Source organism: Canis lupus, chromosome 21 (genome assembly GCF_011100685.1).
Source record: "Canis lupus familiaris isolate Mischka breed German Shepherd chromosome 21, alternate assembly UU_Cfam_GSD_1.0, whole genome shotgun sequence".
NCBI lineage: Eukaryota > Metazoa > Chordata > Mammalia > Carnivora > Canidae > Canis > Canis lupus.
This window is the reverse complement of record NC_049242.1, coordinates 12,807,030-12,821,408: the sequence shown is the minus strand read 5'-3', so window position 1 is coordinate 12,821,408 and position 14,379 is coordinate 12,807,030. Positions and strand designations below refer to the sequence as shown.

At 45.8% G+C, this 14,379-nt stretch overlaps 1 non-coding gene across 1 annotated transcript; it reads left to right on the top strand.

The window, feature by feature from the left end:
- The first annotated feature begins 3,961 nt into the window (after positions 1 to 3,961).
- LOC119865072 lies at positions 3,962 to 4,068 on the top strand. Its single transcript, XR_005375933.1, has one exon. It is a non-coding gene; the product is annotated as a U6 spliceosomal RNA (small nuclear RNA).
- The last annotated feature ends 10,311 nt before the right edge of the window (positions 4,069 to 14,379 follow it).

Below are 14,379 nucleotides of genomic sequence, written 5' to 3'. Positions count from 1 at the left end.
GTGGTACAAGCCCCGTGCCAAAATTTGTTAAAATACAAACTCATATACTCTTTGTACCAGTAATTGGTTTCTGAGAAATTATCCTTCAGATATTTTCACACTCATAAAAACTAACATATGCATATGATTGTTATCATTGCAACACTGTTTGTAATAGCGACAGATTAAAAATGACTTCAGTGGCCCTCAGTGTGGCCTTGGATCAACCATTAAGTGAAACACTGAGCATCGGTGACAGAAAACATAGAAGCTCTCCAAGATCTGACATGCAAAATTGCCCAGGCATGTTGGCAAGTGGGAAAAGCAAAGTGCAAGACAGGGTGTAAAGTGTACTAATGTAATGTTAGTGATAGTACAGTAATATGAATAATGTAGCCATGTAGAATAATAGTAATTTCAGTATAGTAATACAAATAGGATTAGAAAGAGTTACACACTAATATGACCAAATCATAGTGATAGTAATAGTAATGCTAATAATTGGTATAGTGGATATGATTGGGTATGTATGTAAAATCTTATATAGACATTTAAAAAAAATCTCTAGAAAGACTTTTATTTTTTTAAGATTTTATTTACTTATTTGACAGAGAGTGAGAGAACACAAGCAGAGGGAGAGGGAGAAGCAGACTCCCCACTGAGCAGGGAGCTCAATGTGGGGCTCGATCCCAGGACCCCAAGATCATGACCTGAGGGGAAGGCAGACACTTAACCAGCTGAGCCACCCAGGCACCCCTGGAAAGACTTTTATGAACAATATAAGGGGTCTGGGTTTAAAAAACAAACAAACAAGTAGGAATCCAGGCAAATGGGGAAAGGAGTGGAAATAAAACTTTTCATTGAAAATCTTCTGAGAATGTTTGAAACTCATAAATGTAAAACCCATTCAAAAATGGAAATAAATACACAATAGCTTAAAAATAACAGCAGTGCCATGAATGTGAAGCAGGAGGCCAGGGCACTAGCGGGGCAGGTGACGGGGTACTGTAGCATGCAGCTGGCAGAGGAAGTCACTGAGGAAGTCACTTTTAAATAGAAACTTGACAGAGAAATAGGCAAAGGGGCAAACGAGGGCTGCCCAGGAAAAGGGACCCCGTGTGCAAAAGCCCTGAGGAGGGAAGGGGCTTTATCTGCAAGGAATGGAAGGGTATCCCGTACAGCTGCACAGCAGACATGAGGGGTAGGGGGACCAGAAGCTAAATACAAAGCAAGGAGCCAAAGTATGCAAGCTATGTTTAAAAAAAAATTGGACTTTATCCGAAGGGCAGTAGGAAGCCATTGAAAGAGTTTAAGCAGGAAAGTGATGGGATCAAGGTTATGTTTGGAATAGATTGCTCTGGAGCCTCTGAGGAGAAATGACTGGGGGAAGCAAGAGTGGATGTTGACAACCCATATATCTGAGAAACCGCTGTGGAGCACTATCTGGTGGTTTCTTACAAAGTTAAACATACACCTACCCTATGACCTGGCAATTTCATTCTTAGGTATTTATCCAAGTTAAATGAAAACATATGTTCACAAAAGTACTTGCACAAGAATTTTTATAGCAGCTGTATTTGTAAGAGCAAAAATTACCCCTCCAAATCCTACAAATCTCTATCAAAAGATGAATTTGTAAGCAAACTGTGGTGTATTTATACACTGGTGTACTACTTAGCAATATGAAGGAAGGGACTCCTGATACACACAATGTGAATGATACTTAAATCTATGAAAGAAAAGTAAAAGACACAGAAATGCATATACTGTATGAAATCTATTGACATGAAATGAAATCTGGGTACAGAAAAAAATAATCTATAGTGTTAGAAATCAGAAAGTAGTGCCTGGAGGGAGAAAAAAACTGGAAAAATGAGGGAATGTTCTGGAGCAATGGAAATGTTTTATATCTTGTTGTACATGGCAGTTACACAGTGTGTGCAACTGTCAAAACTCATCAAAGTGAAGAGCTGAGATTTATGCTTTTCATGTCAAGCATATCTCAGTAATGAAGAAGAAGAAGAAGAAGAAGAAGAAGAAGAAGAAGAAGAAGAAGAAGAAGAAGAAGAAGAAGAAGAAGAAGAAGAAGGAGAAGGAGGAGGGAATGAAAGAGAAAGAAAGAGAGAGAAAGAAAGAAAGAAAGAAAGAAAGAAAGAAAGAAAGAAGAAAGAAAGAAAAAGGAGAAAGAAAGAAAAAGAAGAAAGAAAGAAAAGTGCTCATTGAGAAAGGTAGGAGGTGTTTATAATAATCTAGGAGAAAGTCCTGGTTCCCTGATGCCCTGGCATGGGGATCCAGTAAAATAATGTGTAGAAGAAGCAAGCTATGAAAGGCCCATCCATGCAAACGGTAAAGCTCTATACATACTGTGAAGCCCTTTTCAAAGTGAGGAATTAGTCAAACTTAACCCTTATCAAATTCTGGAGGTGAACATGGGACATCTGATTGCCAGAGGCAGTCCTGTTTATTTGCAATGAAGGACTTGGGGCTGTTAATCATGATCTTCTTGCTGATCTGACACCATTTGGCAGGAAAGGGATCCAGGGGCTGCTGAGATTCATCAGAATCCTTAATCCTGATGGAAAAATAAAGCAGTGGTGGCGCCTGGCTGGCTCAGGCAGGGGCTCATGCAACTCTTGATCTCAGGGCTGTAAGGTTCGAGCCCCACATTGGGTGGAGAGGTTACTTGAAAATAAAATCTTCAAAAAAAAATTAAAAATAATAAAGCAGTGCGGGGGGGGGGGGGGGGGTGCAAAGCTGCCTTTGCCAAGGATAATTTTCTACTAAAAACAACAACAAAAAAATGTATTTAGCTCCTGGGCTTGAGTCTTGAATTTATTTTTTTGAATAATTAGGGTTTGAGGATACAGAGAAAAGGAAGCAGGCTGTCAGTTCCTGAGGCAGGGACCATAACCATCAGTGACACGGCCACCCAGCATTCAAGAGAGTTCACTGGGAGCTGAGAGTATGTGGGAAACACACGTGGGCTGCTTGAAGCATCTGCCTCTGAGTGTAGACAGGTTTAGGGAAACAGCTGTGGGGAAAACCAGTCAAAAGCCAACCAAATAGCTGGCTACTATTTAACTGAATGCAACTTTTTTTACGTGCTTTTTTTGAATGTTAATAAATCCCTAGTTATTTGCTTGCATTTCTTGTTGATTTCTCTCCCCAAAACCACTTTGAATGAGCAGACACAGCTGGATCCTTGCTATCCACACCAAAGGATGCTAAACACCCCTTGGGTCCTTTGTGAAAGGAGACGTCCCTGCACAAGTCAGGGCGGGCCTTAGATTAGATTCCATGACCTCCAGAAGAGGACTGAAGATCCTCTTCAGAGTTGTAGCAGACATTTGTCATATTTTTATTATCTAGTATGTGTCACCTGATCCTCCTCTCTTTCTAAGGATTGATTTTTGTTGTAGTTTCTCCTGGTGTGAGGTAGAACCCATCTTCCACATTGAAAGTAGACAGGCTCTCTCTCTCTCTCTCTCTCTCTCTCTCTGTCTCTCTTTCTCTACCCCTCTACCCCCCCCCCTTACTCCTCGCTCTCACCCACACCCACGCACACTCACACATACACACACACCCTTGGCCTTGGCAAAGTCTGATGATAGGCAACTGACTTGGGCTTACCCCACCCAGTGGTCTTCCCTTGAACTGGGAGCCTCAGGAGAGCAATATAAGAATATGGATATAGTTGGTGGTTATCCATGGAGACAGCTGGAAGTCATTTGTTCAAAAGTAGCAAAAGTCATTTGTTCAAAAGTTGGCATGCTGACCAAATACTCCGGCCAAGACACCATTACTGTGACTCCCTCGGCCTTGCCCTCTGACTTGCCACTTCTGGATTGGAAAACAGAGTCCTGGGACTTAAAATGACGTGTCCATATTCACACAAAAAATTATCAACCAAGCCAAAACTCGAACCTATGTTTTTCACTGTACCCCCACTGCTTCCTGCCTAGCACAAGAATCTTCCTTAATTGTGCTCATTTTGGCAGCACATATACTAAAATTGGAACGATACAGAGAAGATTAGCATGGCTCCTGCTTAAGGATGACACACAAATTCGTGAAGCATTCCATATTTTTGGAGGAAAAAATAAAACAAGACGAAATCAGAAAGGAAGGCAAACTGAAAGAGACTCTTAATTATAGCAAACAAACTGAGGGTCACTGGAGGGGAGGAGGGTTGGGGGATGGGGTAACCGGGTGATGGGCATTGAGGAGGGCGTGTGATGGGATGAGCTGTTATGTAAGACAGATGAATCACTGACCTCTATCTCTGAAACCAATAATACATCATATGTCAAGTCATTGAATTTAGTTTTTTTTAAAAAAAGAATCTCCCTTAATTTCTACCCATTTCTATCCTCCAATACCCCTACAATAAATTCCCCTCCTTGTAAGTTACCTGGAGTTGGTTTTCATTGCTGACGTGCCAGACAAACACACAATCATAGAATAGTGGTTTCATTTTCCATTTCATGCCTTCATAGAAATGTTCTCCAGCGGTTTCTTGGACACTGAGATCCAAGGTTTTTCTTTGGGGGCAGCTGACTACGTGGAAGTGGGGATGCGGAGAGAAGAGTGAAGAAGAGGATGGGAGAATGAAAAGATCTGCATGTTTTCCATCCAGTCCATTCTAGGGCTGAGGGTGCAGCGAGGGGCCGCAGGGGCAGAGCCTCTAACAGATGCCGGGAGCTGGGCTCGGCAGTTGCCCTTGTGGCCACGGCACCGGGAGGAGGGTGTTCCGCATCCCAAGTGGAAAGAGTGAGGGCTGGGCGAGGCCGAGGACCTTGCCCGTGGTTGTCAGGCAAGGGGCACAAGGGGGCAGAACCAGCCTCTGGACCAGACTGGGGTCCTTCAGCCCTTTCCACCTGAATCTGCGGGTTGACCACGGTGGCTAACCCGTGTGCCTTTTTCTTCTTATAGGATGACTTCCAAGCTGTATCCATGATTTGGAATGAGTGCATAATGACATGACGAGATCGTGGGACTCTGTACACATACATACATGCATGCATGTATGTATTTAAAAAACACAAGGAAGACAACTTTGCTGAGCCCTCGAGAAGCAGGGCTGGAGGCGCTTGAAGCCTGTTTTGATTTAAGAGGAATGGATCCGGCTCGAGTGTAAATGCGAGACTGTGTTTGCTTGTCTCACACTCTGTTTTCTCAAATTACTTTCATATGTTCTCTTGCATTGGTTTCCCCCACTTCGGGATGAGAAAACTGAGACCAGGGCTTGAAGGAACGGGTCCGTGTTCACACAACAAATTAGCGTCCGAGTGAAAACTCAAACCCAGACCCTTCCACTGCACCCCACACACCCCTCCTGCCTGCACAAGCATCATGAGTGCATCAGTCGGGCTTAACAAATGGACTCGCATGGATGCATGCTGATGACTTGATCTAGCCTCCTGGGATCCTGCAGGTGAATATTTGTCCCACATCACCCACTGTCCAAGTATATGCAGTCTCTGTCTTTTGCTATCTCTTCACCTTTCCCCTGATTTTCTACCTCTACTCCCTCCTCCTTTTCTCTGTATCTCCTCTCCTTTCCTCCCTTCCTCTCCTCCCACAGACACACTTGTTTTTCCTACATCGAGATGGTCTCATGTTGACGGGATGGGTGAAGCGTGAGTGTCTTTTAAGTCCCTGGAAGCAGAATATTTTCTTATGGATTTTTATTGTTTAGATTGTTTTGCCAGGCTAATGAAAAAGGGCTCTAAGGTCCCCTTATCTCAGGCCAACCAGTGGATGCCTTCAAGCTTTTGTTTTTGTTTCCAAGCTGGTTCCTTACAAATGCATCCAGAAGGTCACTCTCAGGTCCCCAAGATAGCAGCAGGTAATCAATCACTTTCAGGGCATCAGCCTTACTGAAGGGAACTCATGAATGGGAGCGCTTGGGGAAGGGGACAGGGAGCCTGAGCTACCCGAGAATCTCCAGCTCAGTAAAGGTGATCTATCTGATGGATTGCTTTCTCCAGAAGTTCTCTGGGATAGACTCCAGTATATTCTAGCTCAGGGGCTAGATTTTTGACTCCCCTCTGATTTTTGACTCCAAATAAATACATACTTACGCAAAAGGCTTGGACATTTACCAGGTAATCTGATAACTGCAATGCAGCAAGCAATAAAGACTGTGTCTAATGGCTCTAAGGGCTGCATCCACACGGGGCCCCCAGGCAATCTCTCCAAAACAAACAAAGGGGGCTCCAGTTCTAGCTTTGCCAAGGACAAGCTTTGTGAGCTTGGGCAACTCACCTCACATCTCTGGGCCTCACTTCCTTGACTATAAAACGACATAATGAATGAGTCTATTCTTCCCACAAATACTTATTAAACATCTACTTTGTGGCAGGCCTTGTGCAAGGAACTGAAAATCTTTTTTCAAGGCTACACAGACCCTTGAGGTCTCAAGGGGCCTCAAAGTTTAATGGAGGAAATATGCATAACAAAGGAAACTAATAATAATATAATATTTTTAAGCATTCTACTGGTACTCTGTGCAAAGTGCAATGGAAGGACAGAGGTGGAAACAGGTTGACCGAGCTTTAAAGTCTGTGTGTGTGGCTTTCTTATTTGTTTTGTTTCGATCTGCCTTTCCCACTAATGTATCTTATTCTTTCTTGACTTGGTTATTTTCAAATATAGTTGTTAGTATATAAACTGTTACCAATGATTACATTACATAGTGTTTAATTGCTCCAATAGTTGTAAAAGTTAGATATTATGATCACCATTTTGGATATTTTAGATATAAGAACACTGAAGCTCAGAGAGGTGAAGTAACCTGCTCAAGCTCACACAGCTGGGAAGTTACAGAACTAGGATTTGAATCCCTTATCAACTTCAAGGCTGTGTTCTTTCCACTCAGGGCTACTGCTTCAGGTGTATAACAACTCAGGACCAGCAGCACAATTTGTAGAAACAGTGCCAAGCAAAAATATGGGATCTTTTGTTCATAAACTATTAAGAATTTCAAGGCAGAGGATGCCTGGATGGCTCAGAGGTTGAGCGTCTGCCTTTGACTCTGGGTGTGATTCCCCCAGGCAGCCTGCTTCTCCCTCTTCCTATGTCTCTCATAAATAAATTAATTAATTAAAAAAAAAAAGGAGTTCACGATAGTACAGTAGAGCATGGAAGAAAGCAGAAGGCCTTTCTAAGCATGGGACCCTGAACACGTGTCCAGGTCACACACCCACGACGTTTGCCCCACTAGCTACAATTTACTTTGCAGATGGCATCTCCCAGCAAGGAGCAAAAACATGCTAGTAATTGGCAGGCTCAGAGCACAGTGGCAGAATTTTAGTAGTCATGCTTCATGTACACTTTTTGATGTCACCCAGAGGGCTCAACATGGATCGCTTCAGCAGAAGTTGCAGGCTATGTGCAGTAGCTCTCCCTGAGAAGGAAAACTTTTTGTGTGGGAAAGATAGATGGTCTTGGGCTGATGGGGTCTGGCCACACCCTCACCTCCCATTTAGAATTTCAGGGGCTCATTAAGGCAGCACAAATGGGACACAGCCAAAGCCTCTTATAAGCCTCTCTTGTCATACTGTAGAGGGGACCTGTGGGTGTGCTCTGATGAAGGGCAGTGGGGAAAAAGCAACAAGATTTTGCATATGCGGTTTATAAGCCTTTCTCCTGAGGCACTCAAGAAGTCAGCGCCTATGGACCCTGTAGAGATTGAGATTGCCCTTTTGGTCAGCAATCCTGAATCAGTGGTATTTAAGGTTCTGAAACCATAGAACCAACAATGAAAATAGGAACCATCTCCCCGGAAAAAGGACACATGTACATAAAGAATTTTGCATACAATTACAGACTCCCTGCATTGACCCCAGATTTTTTAAAACCCCAATTTAGATCAGAGCTTCCGTAATTATAGAGCCTACATTAGACCTAGGCAGAAATGTAGAGAATATTTTTAGGAAACCATCTTATTCCTCAGAGGGGGTGAAGGCCAAGGTCATTTGGGATAATAAAAGACTCTGGAGGTTTTCAAAGACTCACTCATCTGATTGTTAACTCCCCCTTGAAATAGTCCCCAGTGTGCTCCGTTCATAACACTGTAGCCAAGTGGCACAGTCTAGCACTACAAATGGCTGATGTCACGACGTTGGTGAACACTTGGGGAGCACCTGACAAGCCAAGGTGTTGGGTATAAGAGCAGTTTGTGTCCTTGAGAAGCTCACAGACATCTGGGGGAGAGATGCACCTAAACAACAGAATATAATAGAACGTGTGTAATTGCAGACGTCTGGAGCTAGGTTGAGTGCTCACTTCGGCAGCACATATACTAAAATTGGAGCTAGGTTGAGAGGTGACATACAGAAGGACACTATTGGCTCTGCTTGCTTGGATCATACCAGGCTCCCAAGAAAGTAAACTCCTACAACATGGTCTTGAAGAAGGGGCACTGGGTCTTCTCGTTGAGGGGACCAGCACATGGGAAGGCAGAGAAGGGGGCACCTGGGTGGGTCAGTGGTTGAGCGTCTGCTTTTGGCTCAGGTCTTGATCCCAGGGTCCAGGGATCGAGTCCCACATCGGGCTCCCCACAGGGAGCCTCCTTCTCCCTCTGACTGTGTCTCTCATGAATAAATAAACAAAATCTTAAAAAAAAAAAAAAAAAAAAAAAGGAAGCCAGAGAAGGATGAAGCAAGCAGCCTGAGATACATGGGGAGTTGGAAGTGGGTGGGATTGGTTAGAACATAGGCTATGTCTAAGGAAGAGGTGGGAGTTGATGGTGCAAGGGGCCAGAATCTGGGGCCTTGAACCTATGGAAGAGTGTCAGCCTGGGTGACGGATGAAGGAGTCTCTTCTTGGGGACACTAAAAGGAGGGCAGATATCCCATCTGTTCCGCATGGACTTCTGGCGGGCGGGGGTGGGGTAGGGATGAGGGGCAAGATCCCTGGCACCTCTCCCCATAAAAATCAACTGCTGCCAAACACTGGAGAACATAAGAAGGGCCCTGGAAAGCATTTATGAATGACGGGCAGCCAGACTAAAATATAGCTCTAAGATGCCGATGAGATTAATTCGCCAGAAGGGTACAGGTTCTGCTGCACTCAAGATGACTGAATGGGAGGAGGCCTTCTCACAGAGAAAGTCCCTGCATTTTAAAAATAAAAAAACGTAAAAACCCGATCCCAGCTGGATATGGTGATGGGTTTCCTCTGCAGCATCTCCCATTTTTCATTCATTGTTAAGACTGAACCAGTTAAGCCTTAGGTGGTAGGTTGCCTCTGAAGAAATAATCAAGAGAAGAGAATATCTCCAGAAACGCACAAGGGTTGCTGTTTCCTTGTCACTACGTCTCAGGATTCCTGGGCTAAGAAGTCCTTGGAAGGAGTGTGTTTTTTCCCAAGCAAATGCAGAAGCAACAAGGAAACCCAATGACTGGGACCCTCCTTGGGATGGGGGTGCGGGGGGGCGCTGAAGATGTTCTTCCCGGGTTCACCGCTAGGTGTCACGAGAACCCCGTTTTAAAAGAAAGCTTCGCAATTGCAGACCTAAAGAAAACAAATCCCCCTAGCGTTCAGATTTCTCAGCAAAAAAGCTTTGAACAAGAACATAAATTGCCAATGTTCAGGACTCATCTCTTGAGTGGCTACATAATGGCTATAACTCCTCAGACTACCTGTGAATAAGATGGTCCCTACAGGATCGCTGCAGGTTTCTGTTGAAATGCCCATTGGTGAACGAACGTCGTGCAGGAAATTCCATTGCATTTGCACTATTTATTTAATAAAAATAATCTCTGCGATTATTTGCATTTATTTCTGAAGGAGGATGTTTTTCCTTCCTCAGAATAAGTTCAGGAAATGGGTGAAGTGTTCAGGAAGTTAGCTAAATGCTGATGTAAATCCAAAAGGAAGGTCTGTTGTTTGAAAAAAAAAAAAAAAGAAAAGAAAAGAACCAAAAAAAAGCTAGGAAGTGGTTCTCTCTTTTACTTATGGAAAATGTTATACAGTATTTCTCATTTAAAAGGAAGAGGACTAGGAAAAATGTGTGCGCTCGTGATATCTTTTTCCGTGGATCTGGTTAGGCAGTGCAAACTTTTCCTGATAACAGCGGCCGGCAAAGAAAACTGTGTCAAGAAATAAAATCTAGATGGAAGACACCACTGGGATTAAGTTTGCACTAAATTCAGCCCTTACTATGGAATTTGTATCAGCTATTCTAGGAAGTGTGTCTTGCTGGGAAACTCTGAATCCAGAAGAGGTGGTGGGGCACAAACAACCAAATACTACCCTCTCCTCACAAGCTCCCTGTCCCTTCCAGCCACCAGCAAATGGTGTCATGCTGAGCCCCACGCTTCCAGGGAGGGAGGCTCATTCAAGGAAAAGCCCAGCTCCTCAGGGCTGCTTGGTCAGTGTTTTTGCAAATTGCTGAAGCCCTTTTGTACGAGTCGTCATTTCTCTGCGGCTTGCCATGCAGGGAGTGTGCTGTATCAGGTGCGCAGAGCAAACAGAAGGCTTCTGGCCTTGAAACACCCCCAGCACGGAGAGCAAAGATTCGGCTCATTGAACAGGCCCCGGGGCGGGGGGGGGGGGGGGGGTGGGGGGGGTGGACGCAGCTAGTTGTGGTTTCTCTGAAAATCGCCCCAGCCTTTCCATCCCTCTGCAACCACCTTCATTTGGGCCTTCGTGGTTTCTCGTCCAAACAGGTCAGCCTGCCTCTGTGGTGCCCTGTCTGCCCCCCAGTCCCTGCGGCTCACCCCTGGCCAGGGTGAGCTGTGTGCAATGGCAACGTGGACGCGAGCCCTCCCAGCCTCACACCGTGCCCGGCCCAGGAGACAGCACAACCTCCCAGGCCTTTCATAACTTGGCCTCAGGCCACCTTCCCTCCTACTCCAAGAATCTCAGGTTCCAGTTTTGCTGAGCGATTGGCCACCTGCACCCCCAACAGGCCACTCTCAGCAAGTTGACGTGCACATTTACTCCTTCCACTCTGGGTCAATGGGGAAATGGGGATGGAGCACATGCTTTTTTAAGCTTCTACAGAATAGTCTCTGGATTTTATAGAACGATGATGTGAGAGAAGCAAGGGGATGGGGCCCAGAGGACACAGGCGGACCCACCTACACAACCGTCCGCTCAGAGCAAATATTACAAATTAACACATCTCTCCCTTCCCCAGCCTGGCCCAGTACCGCTCAAGCAGGAGGCTCCCAGCAATGTTGTTGCCGAGGAGCAGGAGGAAAAAGAAGGGAAGAAAGACAACTAACAATAGACAACACCGTGGGTGGGGGATCATTCTCACCTTCCTTTGAGACTAGAGAGGCCGCTAGAAAAGATGCTCAGGTGGAGGTGCTTAGCCGTTCTGATGATTCGAAGCCTTCAGGGGCACATCATGAGTATGTTTTTGTTTCGTTTCCTCAAGATTTTATCTATTTGAGAGAGAACGAGCGAGCATGATCAGGGTGGGGTGTAGGGGGCAGGGGGGGGGAAGACTCCTCTCCGAGCAGGGAGCCTGATGGGGAGCTCGACCCCAGGATCCTGGGATCATGACCTGAGCCCAAGGCAGACGCTTACCCGACTGAGCCACCCAGGCGCTGCTCGTGAGTACATTTTATTTTTTGTTTTTTCCACACTGAAATCGCCAGGTGGTTGTGATGAGCAGACCAAATCTTCAAGGAGTGGTGGTCTCTGGGACGCACCCCTTCCTTCCTCCCTGCTGTTCCCCCTGCCTCCCTACACGTCCACCTATTGAGGCAGAAGTGGCGTTTTCAGGATGCAATGAGGAGATGACAGCAGCTGAAGCTCTTCTTTCCCAGTGGAACGAGCATGGTCCCAGGACTCCGCCAGGGAGAGATCGCATAGGAAACGCGCTAGTGGCAGCGATCCCCGAGGGGCTAGGGATAGAGGGGGACGGGTGCAGCCGATGGACTCCTGGAGGGAGGCGTCCTGTCTTATTTATCTTGCCGCCGCCTACAGTGCGCTCCCAGGACAGTGGCTGGTGCGTGATGCGCCCTCATTCAGCTACTCAACAAATATTTACTAAGCAGTAGAGGATTTGTTTTTCCAGGTTTGGAGTTTTAAGCTTGTTAATAACAGCTGAATTCTTTCTCTGTTTTGTCATCTGCGCTCTGAGTTGGACCTTGTCTTTCACAGCCTTTTACAAGCCCCCCATCTCTCCCTTCCCCAGCCCGGCCCAGTACTGTACAAGCAGGAGGCTCCCAGTAAATGTTGTTGGGGAGGAACAGGAGGAAAAGAGAAGGGAAGAAAGACAACTAACAGTAAGCAACACAGTGGGTGGGTGAGCATTCTCAAACCTGTCTTTGAGACTAGAGAGTTTTCTTGGAGAATTTTACCAGAGCATCTTTCCAGAAAGTCCGACCTATGTGATAGCTGTTATTGTTAGCTTCCATTTCTTTCCTATGCTGGTTACGGTGTCACCAAACCTCACCCCACCCCAGATCTCCTACCTAACAAGGTAAAGCCCTGCCTCCCTCCTGCCTTCTTTCCAGACATTCCTGAAACTCATGCACAGCAAGTGCCAGGCCCTGAAGGCACACAGGCAGTCACCTTTGGGCACCCAGGGTCGTCCTCACGGACATCAGTCCATTAGGGAGATGGACACACAAATGGACCATCACAAACAGTGCATGAAGGCTCCCAGAGTTGGAAGCATCTGAGGCTTAAGCTCACCTATGGTAAGAAGGAAAAGCCAGAAGTGTAAGGAGGAGAGTCAAGGAAGTCTTCCCAGAAGAGATGATCTCAGACTTGTCTTAAATAAAGAACAGACAGGACTCTCCTCACTGAAGAGAGAGGACAGGGCCTTCTAGGCAAAGGAAACACCTACAAAAAAAGCAAGGGAGTGAGAGGCAAAGCATGGACAAATTGTTCTATGTGATTTATCAATTCCATCTCATGGCTTTATACTCGACCCATTTGCCTCCTGTCATGTGAAATGATGCAACCCTTGGGCATTTTAGAAAATTTCGATAGCCAATCGCTTCATCTCTTCAAGAAAAAGGTGCTGATAAGGTGGGCTTGCAGGGAGATTAAGCATGCCCTTGGGTGAAAACAGGATCAGGTGCTTATAGGAAACCTTGTGGAGGCTACTGATGTGAAATGTAATAAATTTTCATTTTTATTCCCTCTCCTGGGAGTGAGACATTGGAATCCTTTGTGTGAGAGCAGGTGAATGTCTAGGTTTTCTTAGGCTGGGAATGAGCTGAGAAGGAACTTCAGGTGGGGCCAAGGCCCATTTTTGAGAGCCTTTTGGAATATACCTTTGCATGTCCAACATTTTCACATTTAGCGAGATGCTCCCATTCCTCCAACCCTGCTGCACAGAGAAGGCAGGCAGAGGAGAGGATGACAGCCTTCTCCAAGTGCGGTTTGTTTCTGTTCACAGAACCTCTGAAGACAGGAAGCCCAGGCTGACCTCTTTAGTCAAGAGTGAGCTCAACTTTAAAATTATGATTGCATGTGAAAGCTAAAATGGGAAAGAAAAAAATCAGTTCTCAGGACAGAAATGCTAAAAACCCTTGGGCCACATTCCAGTCAAGGTCCTGGCCCTGCACACAGAGCTCCCATTGGGGGTGGGTGGGCGGGAGACCAGCCAAGACCAGTTCAAGTCAGTTGAGTGTCAGGGATCATGGGGTTGATTTTAGAGGTGTCCAGTGTGCAGATAAAGAAACTTACCCGAGTGATTTATGCTACATAATCCTTAAACAACAGAAGCTCATGGCCAGGTCTCATCACTGAGAGAGTCGCCTGCCAAAACATTTACCCATTCCCACCAAACTGTTTGCAGTAGTTGAAGGAATCAGAGGAATAGAGTATGTTTTAGTTTCCTAGGGCTGCCTTAACAAATGGCCTCAAACTGGGTGGCTTCAGACACAGAAATGTATCCTCGTGTAGTTTCCGAGGCTACGGGCCCGCAGTCAAGGTGTCAGCAGGGCCGGCTGCTGTTGGAGGCTCAGGGGAGAATCTTTCTTGCTTCTCTCCTAGCTTTTGGCAGGTGCTGACAATCCTTGGGGTTTCCGGCCTAGCCAGCAGCTGCATCACCCTCACCTCTGCCTCTGCCTTCACAAGGTCATCTCTCCTTTCAGTGTCTCTGTCCAAATTGCCCTCTTATTATAAGGCCACCAGTCATCAAAGGAGAGCCCACCCGAATGTAGCATGAGCTCATTTTAACTGGATTATGTCTGCAAAGACCTTATTTCCAAATGAGTTCACACTCACAGGTACAAGAGGGGTTGGACTTCAACATGTCTTTTGGGTGAACAGAGTTCGACTCACCAATGTGTGTAAAACAAGAAAAATCCATGGGCCAGGCATGAGAAGACCAGGCTGTCCAACCTGCTACCTCCCTGGGCAAGTCGCTAGCCCGAAGTTTCAGTTCTTCCTTAAGGAAGACAATGTCTGCCCTGCTTACTT